Genomic DNA, 8,293 nt, shown 5'->3' with positions numbered 1-8,293 from the left:
ATAAAAAGGGTCTTTTGGTGCATTTTGCTGAAACTTGAAATGCTCTTGTCTAAACAGAATAACTAACCGATGTGTTTGTCCTATTTATATTCATTATTATACATAATAGTTTAAAGTTTAATGGGTCTCCATTAGAATTAGAATGTCTATATATATTAACATTAAAGTTAATATTCAAATAGAAAGCATAAATAAATAAGCTATGTGTGAATGGAGAATGAGCACAGTTGATTTTCTTTTGAAACAAAAACTGCCGCCCAAATTCCCAGCTCTTAAACAACGCGGCTTGCTTTCAAAACATGCTGATTTTTCGTGACATGTCAGTGATTGAAGTTTCCATTCTTATGTAAATCAACGAACCTAGACGCCTTCTTAATCGGATTTCGCTAAACCGTGTTTCGGAAACTTCCGCAAATTACGAACAAGATTGTCGGACGTGTTTTAAGTAAACCTCAACCTCTTCGCCTATAAATCGAAGCACTTGGCTCCTGTGATCGTTACATCCCCATCGCTCACTCCACTCTCGAAAACACCTTCCGAATATCCTTGCACATTGCCGGAGATCGAAGCTCGCCGGAGACGAAGACGACGTCGGAACTCGGTCCAGGCTCAAATCGTCTTGATCGGTATACCTAGTTTTCTATTTCATTTCTTTCGTTTAAACACTCAAGGAACTATTATGCCATGCTAAACTGTAACAAGATGAGAGAAAAAATAGATATGTATACAGTTCTGTCGTTGATTTATAAAGGAAGAAGATGACCTTAAACTTGAGTTTAAAAGAAATTAAAATCAAAACCTTTTAATTCTGTTGTCGTGGACTAGTGGTTTTGTGCTTGTCACGGGTTCGACCCGGCTTCCATAAACTGGCACCAATCTGTTTATATATAATTCGAAATTCATATATGCATGTAATTTACGTACTTATATAAATATGTATATTAACCAAATCAATATATTTACGTAAGTATATTAATGAATACATATACATGCAGTTATAATAAGTAAATTATTATTTTTTTTATCCATCTCAAATGATTGCTAGTATAAATCTATTCATGCATTTAAAATAATATTATATCAACTAAGTAACACTCATTTTTTTTAAATAACAAAATATCTTCTAAACTGAAAACCATGTGAGACAAGGCACTACCATACATAGAAACTTCAAATTATAACCAACCATCAATATTTACTTTTCCTCTTAATTTAGTACCATTCCAACTCTTGCGTTATAGGATAATCTTCGTTGGTCCAAGTTTCTCAATCTTTACTCGTGCATTATTTTACAAGAAACGCAACGCAATCAAGGTGAGTATACTCGATCCCATTTTCGTTTTAAACACATTTGGGTGCAACATGTATTACATATTCAAATTACACGACACTTGAGTCTTGTTTTCGTCACACTCTATCCACATTTAAACATGAAACGATTTGATGCTTGTAACCCCACATTCAATGCAACTTCAACACTCTTTGAGTGCAACTTCATTATGTGCAACTTTATTTGAATGCAACTTCAACACTCTTTGAGTGCAACTTCATTATATGCAACTTTATTTGAATGCAACTTCATAACTCTTTGAGTGCAACTTCATTATGTGCAACTTTATTTGAATGCAACTTCAACACTCTTTGAGTGCAACTTCATTATATGCAACTTTATTTGAATGCAACTTCATAACTCTTTGAGTGCAACTTCATTTGGATGCAACTTTATTTGAATGCAACTTCAACACTCTTTGAGTGCAACTTCATTACATGCAACTTGAACGATATTTGAAAGCAACTTGAACAATGTTGAAAAGTGGTAGCTAGTGTCATCGTCTTCATGTTGGATATTGAGCAACTTCAAAACTTGTTTTCTTCTACTATGCTATGTATCAAACTTGTATACTCGCCAACATTTTTTGTTGATGTTATTTTAATACATGTTGCAGGTTGCTAGTCAAGATGATCAAGAAACAAGCTAGGATGGCTTTAGATACCCATTTTAGCAGTTAAACAATGTTTGAATATATGTTTACTATTTGAAACAATGTATTATTCTTTAGTTTTAATAAAATGATTTAATTCATATTGTCACATTTAGTGTTATGTTGTTTTGAGCAATTTGTTCGTCTCATCCCGATGTTTCCGCCATCGGTTGGGGTGTGACAGTTAAAACACAACACCAATAACAAAGATGATGGTTGGCACATAAATGACAAATATGGAATTTAAAACACACCATGAAATATCTTAACAAAAAAAATGATCTTCATATTAAAAACCATCAGTCACCTTATAGAATCAAAGCTCTCTGGCTGTTAAAACACAGCATCAAGAACAAACTGACGATTTTGCAGAAAATTGATAATAATCAACACAAAAAACTACAAAAGTAAAGAAACAAAAAACTATAATTACCATCTCCACCATCAACAAGTGTGTTTGAAGCCATGATTTTTCACTCTGAAAAAATATTTAATATGCACGATGTTGGTGAAGAATACAATGATTGAAATTATTATATATAGTAGGGGTGTTCAAAAAAATCCAAATCCGAAACCGAATCCGAAATATCCGAAAACCCGTATCCAAAATATCCTAATTTTCGGATATCCGAATTTTCGGATATCCGAAAATCGGATAATCCGAAAATTCGGATTCGGATTCGGATAATGATTTTGAGAATTTTCGGATAATCGGATTATCCGAAAATATCCGAAAATTTAATTTTTATTTTTTTCGATATCCGAATATCCGAAAATATCCGAAAAATATCCGAATCGAAAAATATCCGAAGTATCCGAAAAATATCCGAAATATCCGAAATATCCGAAAAATATCCGAAATTTATATTCGGATATCCGAAACTATCCGAAAAATCTGGTTCCAAATATTAAAAAATAATAAAAAAATAAAAATTAAATAAAAAATTAGATATTCGGATATCCGATTAGATATCCGAACCCGAATCCGAAATTTCGGATATCCGAAATCCGTAAATCGGATATCCGAAATTTCGGATTCGGGTTCGGATGTCAATATTTCACTATCCGAAATTTCGGATATACGATTTTCGGATATCTGAAAACCGGATTATCCGATCTTGAACACCCCTAATATATAGATATGTGTTTTGTGCTATGATGAAAGTGAAAAAGAGGTTGATCGCAACCGTAATGCTTTGACATGCTGACCGTGTTTCTAACACGAATATCTCACTCGGCACCGTCCAACCAAGCGGTCCCCAAGACCACCCAAACGTCGCCATGAAAAGACAAATGACAACTACTACCACAATTGAATCGGTCTCCGATAGTTCTTTGTATTTACGAAACTTAAGCCCCAATATTATGCCCACAATGACCTGGTTTAAAGCACAAGTCAGTAGTAGATTAGTATTATTAATAACTTTAATCAATTAAATGAGAGAATGACAAGTGTTCCAAAACAGGTTTCTTTTATTATATAGTATAGATTAAATTTAGAAAACAAAAAGGGTTTTAAACCCAATCGAACCGGACAAGGACGGGACTCGAACCCGCGCCTTCCCGCAAACAAAACACGCGCACAAACAAACTGGGCTACCAGTTGGGATGTGTTATAAACTTATTTATTGTTATTTTAACCACTTTAATTCATTTTATTTATTTAAAATGATTCCATAATTAAATTGAAATATAGTTTTTAACAATAATAATAATAATTATAATTATTTTAAATCAGTGATATTCAAGTTCAATAACTAAATTAAAATATAGTTTTTAACAACAACAACAACAACAACAACAACAACAATAATAACAATAGTAGTAATAATAATAATAATAATAATAATAATAATAATAACAATTATAATTATAGTATTTTAACAATAATAACAATAATAATAATAATAATAATAATAATAATAATATTTTTAACAATAATAACAATAACTATAATTATAATTATGATATTTTTAACAATAATAATAATAATTATTTTAATGTTATACCTCATTTATTTGAAACGGATTGCCCGGGGTAGATGGTTCATAAAGTGATGTGTTACGGGGCTCATAACCATATCCACCATGTTCTTCGTATCCACCGTAGCCTCCGTATCCACCGTATCCACCTTCACCCAGATCTATCGTATCCACCTTCACCCCCGTATCCACTGTAACCACCTTCACCCCCATATCTATCGTATCCACCTTCACCCCCGTATCCACTATATCCACCTTCACCCCCGTATCCACTGTAACTTCCGTATCCACCTTCACCCCCGTATACCCCGTAACCCGGATACGATTGCTGCGTCGGGTAATATGGTTCATCAACAGGTGCATTCTCAGCACCGTATCCACTTTGTTGCACGTACGGAGATTCATACCCGTATCCGTAATCCGGATACACTTGATGCGCCGGGTAATTTGGTTCATTAACTGGTGGAGTGGGAGTCTTGTTCAAGCCTGGCAACTGTGTTTTTTGATCAACAGGGACTCCAGACACAACCTCCTCCTCCTCATTGGCATCATTTGCTCCCCATGTGTCGTTAGAATAGCGATTACCGAAATAATTTTCGGTCCAAAATGATGACATTTTAACAAGATTGAGCAAAAAACAGAACAAATGATTTTGGTTTGGGGTGTAAATTGTTAGTGCAGAAGAAGATGAAAAAGAAAGCAGAAGATGAATTCGAAGGGAACCAGAGATGCATGGATAAATAGACTTTCAAATTTACGGCAATTGCATATTTCCCCTTGTAAAACTTATTAATTGCATATTTACCCAAATTAATATTAATATTGCATATATACCCATTTTGATTTATTTTAACAAGAGTAAATTATATAATGACTCTTTTACCCTCAAAATTTAAAAGAACTGCATATTTACCCATATTTTACTAGTTTTTGTGTCTTTTTCACAATATTTAGTTTTGTTGGTGCTGTGTTTCAATAAACTCAACCCGTTCAGTTTATACAATTGGTTCCACATCAAAAACTATCAGCTACACTATCTTAATAAAGATAAGGTTTTTGAGCCTAACTTCATAAGTCATATATCAGATCACCTTTGTAACAACATGAAGCATCCACCCATGAATGAATAATTTACTGCACAAGCCTTTCAAAAAAAAAAAAAAAAAAAAAGAATATCTACTGCACAAAGCTTAAGGTTTTTACATTAAATAGTTCAACGACCTACTTGTTAAGTTGTCATTATTCAACTTGCATGCTGCACCTTCTTCGCTTTCGGGCTTCCCAACCTTGTTCGCTAAAATACTAAAAAAAAAAAAAAGAGAATAATCAGATAAGCAATCACAAACACACCCTTAATAAAAACAGATTACTTATAATAAAATTATTAATTAAAAATGTAAAGCACCCTAGCAAAGCCACAAAAGCCTAACCGGAATGTTAAACTTAAAATTAATGCGGAGTAGTGCTAACGATAACAGTCTGTAAATCCAAATGCAATGCAATGCAGATAAAGTTCAACCTAACATTCAATCCAATCAAAACTTGAATTGATAAAAATACCCACTAATGCGATTGAAGGAGCCTTCATAGAAATCTCCAAAGATTCCATATTTGAGCTCGTTAACACTCAGCGTCAAATGGAGCTCAATGAGTACACCGTCCAGCCAGCGACGATTCCGTCACTGAATTAAAATGTTGCATTTGCCAAATGATGAACGTGCTCCCCAAACGATAGAAACTTCTTTACCCGAAATTGGAATCGGCGGCGGTCGTGGAAGAGCCTGGCTGCCTGAGAGAGACGCCTAGAGAAGAGAAGAAACTGAAAAAGTGGAGTTCCCTTTTCAAAGGGTAATTTAGTCATTATAAGAAGAAAGGGGAAATATGCAATTTTAAATTAGACTTGGGTAAATATACAATTCAAAGTTATTTTTCCAGGGGGCACATTAGTCACAGTTTGACTCTGAGGTCAAACCTTTACTTCCAAAAGTTCAAATTTATGCAGATTTTGTTACAAGTTCCTCACAGAAATATTTTTCCTAGCCGTATTATTATGTTTGTAAGGTGATTGTGATCAAAAAGATTTTCTTGATATTTCATGACCTTAGTATAACAATGGAGTTGAATGTCTCTGTATTTGACCTCAAAAAGTCAAAATTACCATCTTTATAGCTTTTGAAAATTCACTTTGATTTGAATCTGAACAATCACTAGTCCTTAACACTAATCTTTTACCATATGTAATAAATCAGAAACCGCCCATTCGAATAGTAAAATTTCCTTCCAATTTCATTGCTACTGAAATTGAATTTCTTTGTTTGACCACCACGATTTTTTATTCTTTTGGTTAATCATGATTGCCTTTTGGTCAATTTAAAAGGAATGACTAAGACACAATAAAACAACTGTTAGGTTAGGACAGCAGGTTTAGAAACAAAGGAATCAAATTACAAATAAAAAAGCCATCATTGTTTTTTAAGGAAATAAGTCTTATACACAAATGAAAATGGTTTTGTATGTCAAGCCATACAAAACTTAATAAGATAAGAACCTTAAGGGCTTTTCTAGGTCCATATCAAATATTTTTTTCGTTTCACACATTGCTCGCCTGCCACAGCAACATCCATCACCTGAGATCGCTTCGCGCCAATTTCTAAAACATATATATTACATTCAATTAGGTTAAGCATTGAGAAAATGACTAACAAAATTGACAACTTCATGGTTCGAACTTGAGTTTATTCGTTCTACAAATAACAACGATGAAACAGAATACCAGCTGTTCATCCCGAAAAGGAAACTATGCATACATGAATTTAACTAGTTATTCATCCCAGTACGTACTACAGGTGTGCATCGAAAATTGGTAGAATTGTCATCTAAAGCTATCAATTAAGAGTTGGACTATCTATGCACTAAAAAAACTGAATAACAAAAACATAGATCATGATTACAAATGCACAAACACAAGTCAATTTCAAACCTGATCACCATCAGAAGGCCTTCATCAATCCTCTTGGAACCATGTTCTTTCTCCTAAATAAAAAAAACAAACAAACAAACAATATACGCACAAATTTTAGGGAAAAAAACACAATATCAAGCTGAAATAATTGTGTAATTAAACCGGTAAGCTAAATAAATAGGGTGAAGTAAATCCATACAACGCAATAACCGACTTACAAAATTGATCCGATTTAACATGTAAAACATTTATTTTTTTACATCACAATCAGCCGGTTACAAATTTAACACATAGAACTTTTATTTTTATTAGACGGAATTTCATATTAAGCTAGATCGTATTATTATTATTAGGCCATGTTAGATATATATCATAGGTTATGCTGTTACCATTATTATTATTATTATTAGCCTAAGTTAGGGGTAGTTATTAATCGTTCTCTGATGTATATATAGAACCGAATATGTATCATTTGTTTTCACCAATTCAATCAAGAACAATAAGAAACTTTCGGCCTCTCTCTCTCAATAGATTCATTCCAATATAGTGGTATCAGAGCCACCGATCCGAAACCAGATATCAATATCAACGATACATAATCCATACAATCACATCAAATGACGACAAACGTGGCATCTAATGGTGGAATTCAAACCCAGACTCCAAAATTACTGGGACAAAATTACTACCATTGGCACATACAGATGAAGGTTTTATTAGAATCACAAGACTTGTGGACGATTGTAGAGGAAGGATATACAGAAATTGCGACAGGGGCACCGGAAAATGAACAGAATATTTACAAAGAAAAGATAAAAAGGGACAAGAAAGCACTGCATATCATATTCCAGGCAGTGAACGAGACGGTGTTTGAACGTATAGCGACATGTAGAACATCAAAAGACGCGTGGGAAGTATTACACAAAGCCTACAGGGGCGAAAATCGGGTTAAAACGGTAAGACTTCAAACCCTAAGATGTGAATTTGACGGTTTACGAATGAAAGAAACTGAAACCGTAGAAGATTATGTTAACCGAATTACAATAATAGTAAATCAGTTACGTATGAATGATGAACGATTAGAAGAACAACGCGTTGTTGAAAAGATTCTAAGAAGTCTGACCAGGAAATATGAATCGGTTGTGGTAGCGATTGAAGAGTCGAAGGATTTAAATACAATTTCCACCGAAGAATTGTTAGGTATCCTTCAATCGCATGAATTAAGATTACGGCAATATGACGATAATACATCGGTGGAACAGGCTTTCCAAGTCCATAGTAACGGATATGATAAATCTAGATTTTCTAGATTTGATAACTCCGAAAGGGGACGAGGGAAAGGTAAGGGTAAATTCAACAGAATGATC

General features: G+C 33.7%; 1 long non-coding RNA gene across 1 annotated transcript; it reads left to right on the top strand.

Moving 5' to 3' along the window:
* Window positions 1-340: 340 nt before the first annotated feature.
* On the top strand, window positions 341-2,091 carry LOC118486321. The gene is made up of 3 exons (XR_004878446.1): window positions 341-626; window positions 1,242-1,314; window positions 1,947-2,091. It is a non-coding gene; the product is annotated as an uncharacterized LOC118486321 (long non-coding RNA).
* Window positions 2,092-8,293: the final 6,202 nt, after the last annotated feature.

This window comes from Helianthus annuus, chromosome 14, assembly GCF_002127325.2.
Source record: "Helianthus annuus cultivar XRQ/B chromosome 14, HanXRQr2.0-SUNRISE, whole genome shotgun sequence".
Taxonomy (NCBI): domain Eukaryota; kingdom Viridiplantae; phylum Streptophyta; class Magnoliopsida; order Asterales; family Asteraceae; genus Helianthus; species Helianthus annuus.
The sequence above is the reverse complement of the archived record's forward strand: the minus strand, read 5'-3'. Positions and strand labels throughout refer to the sequence as shown.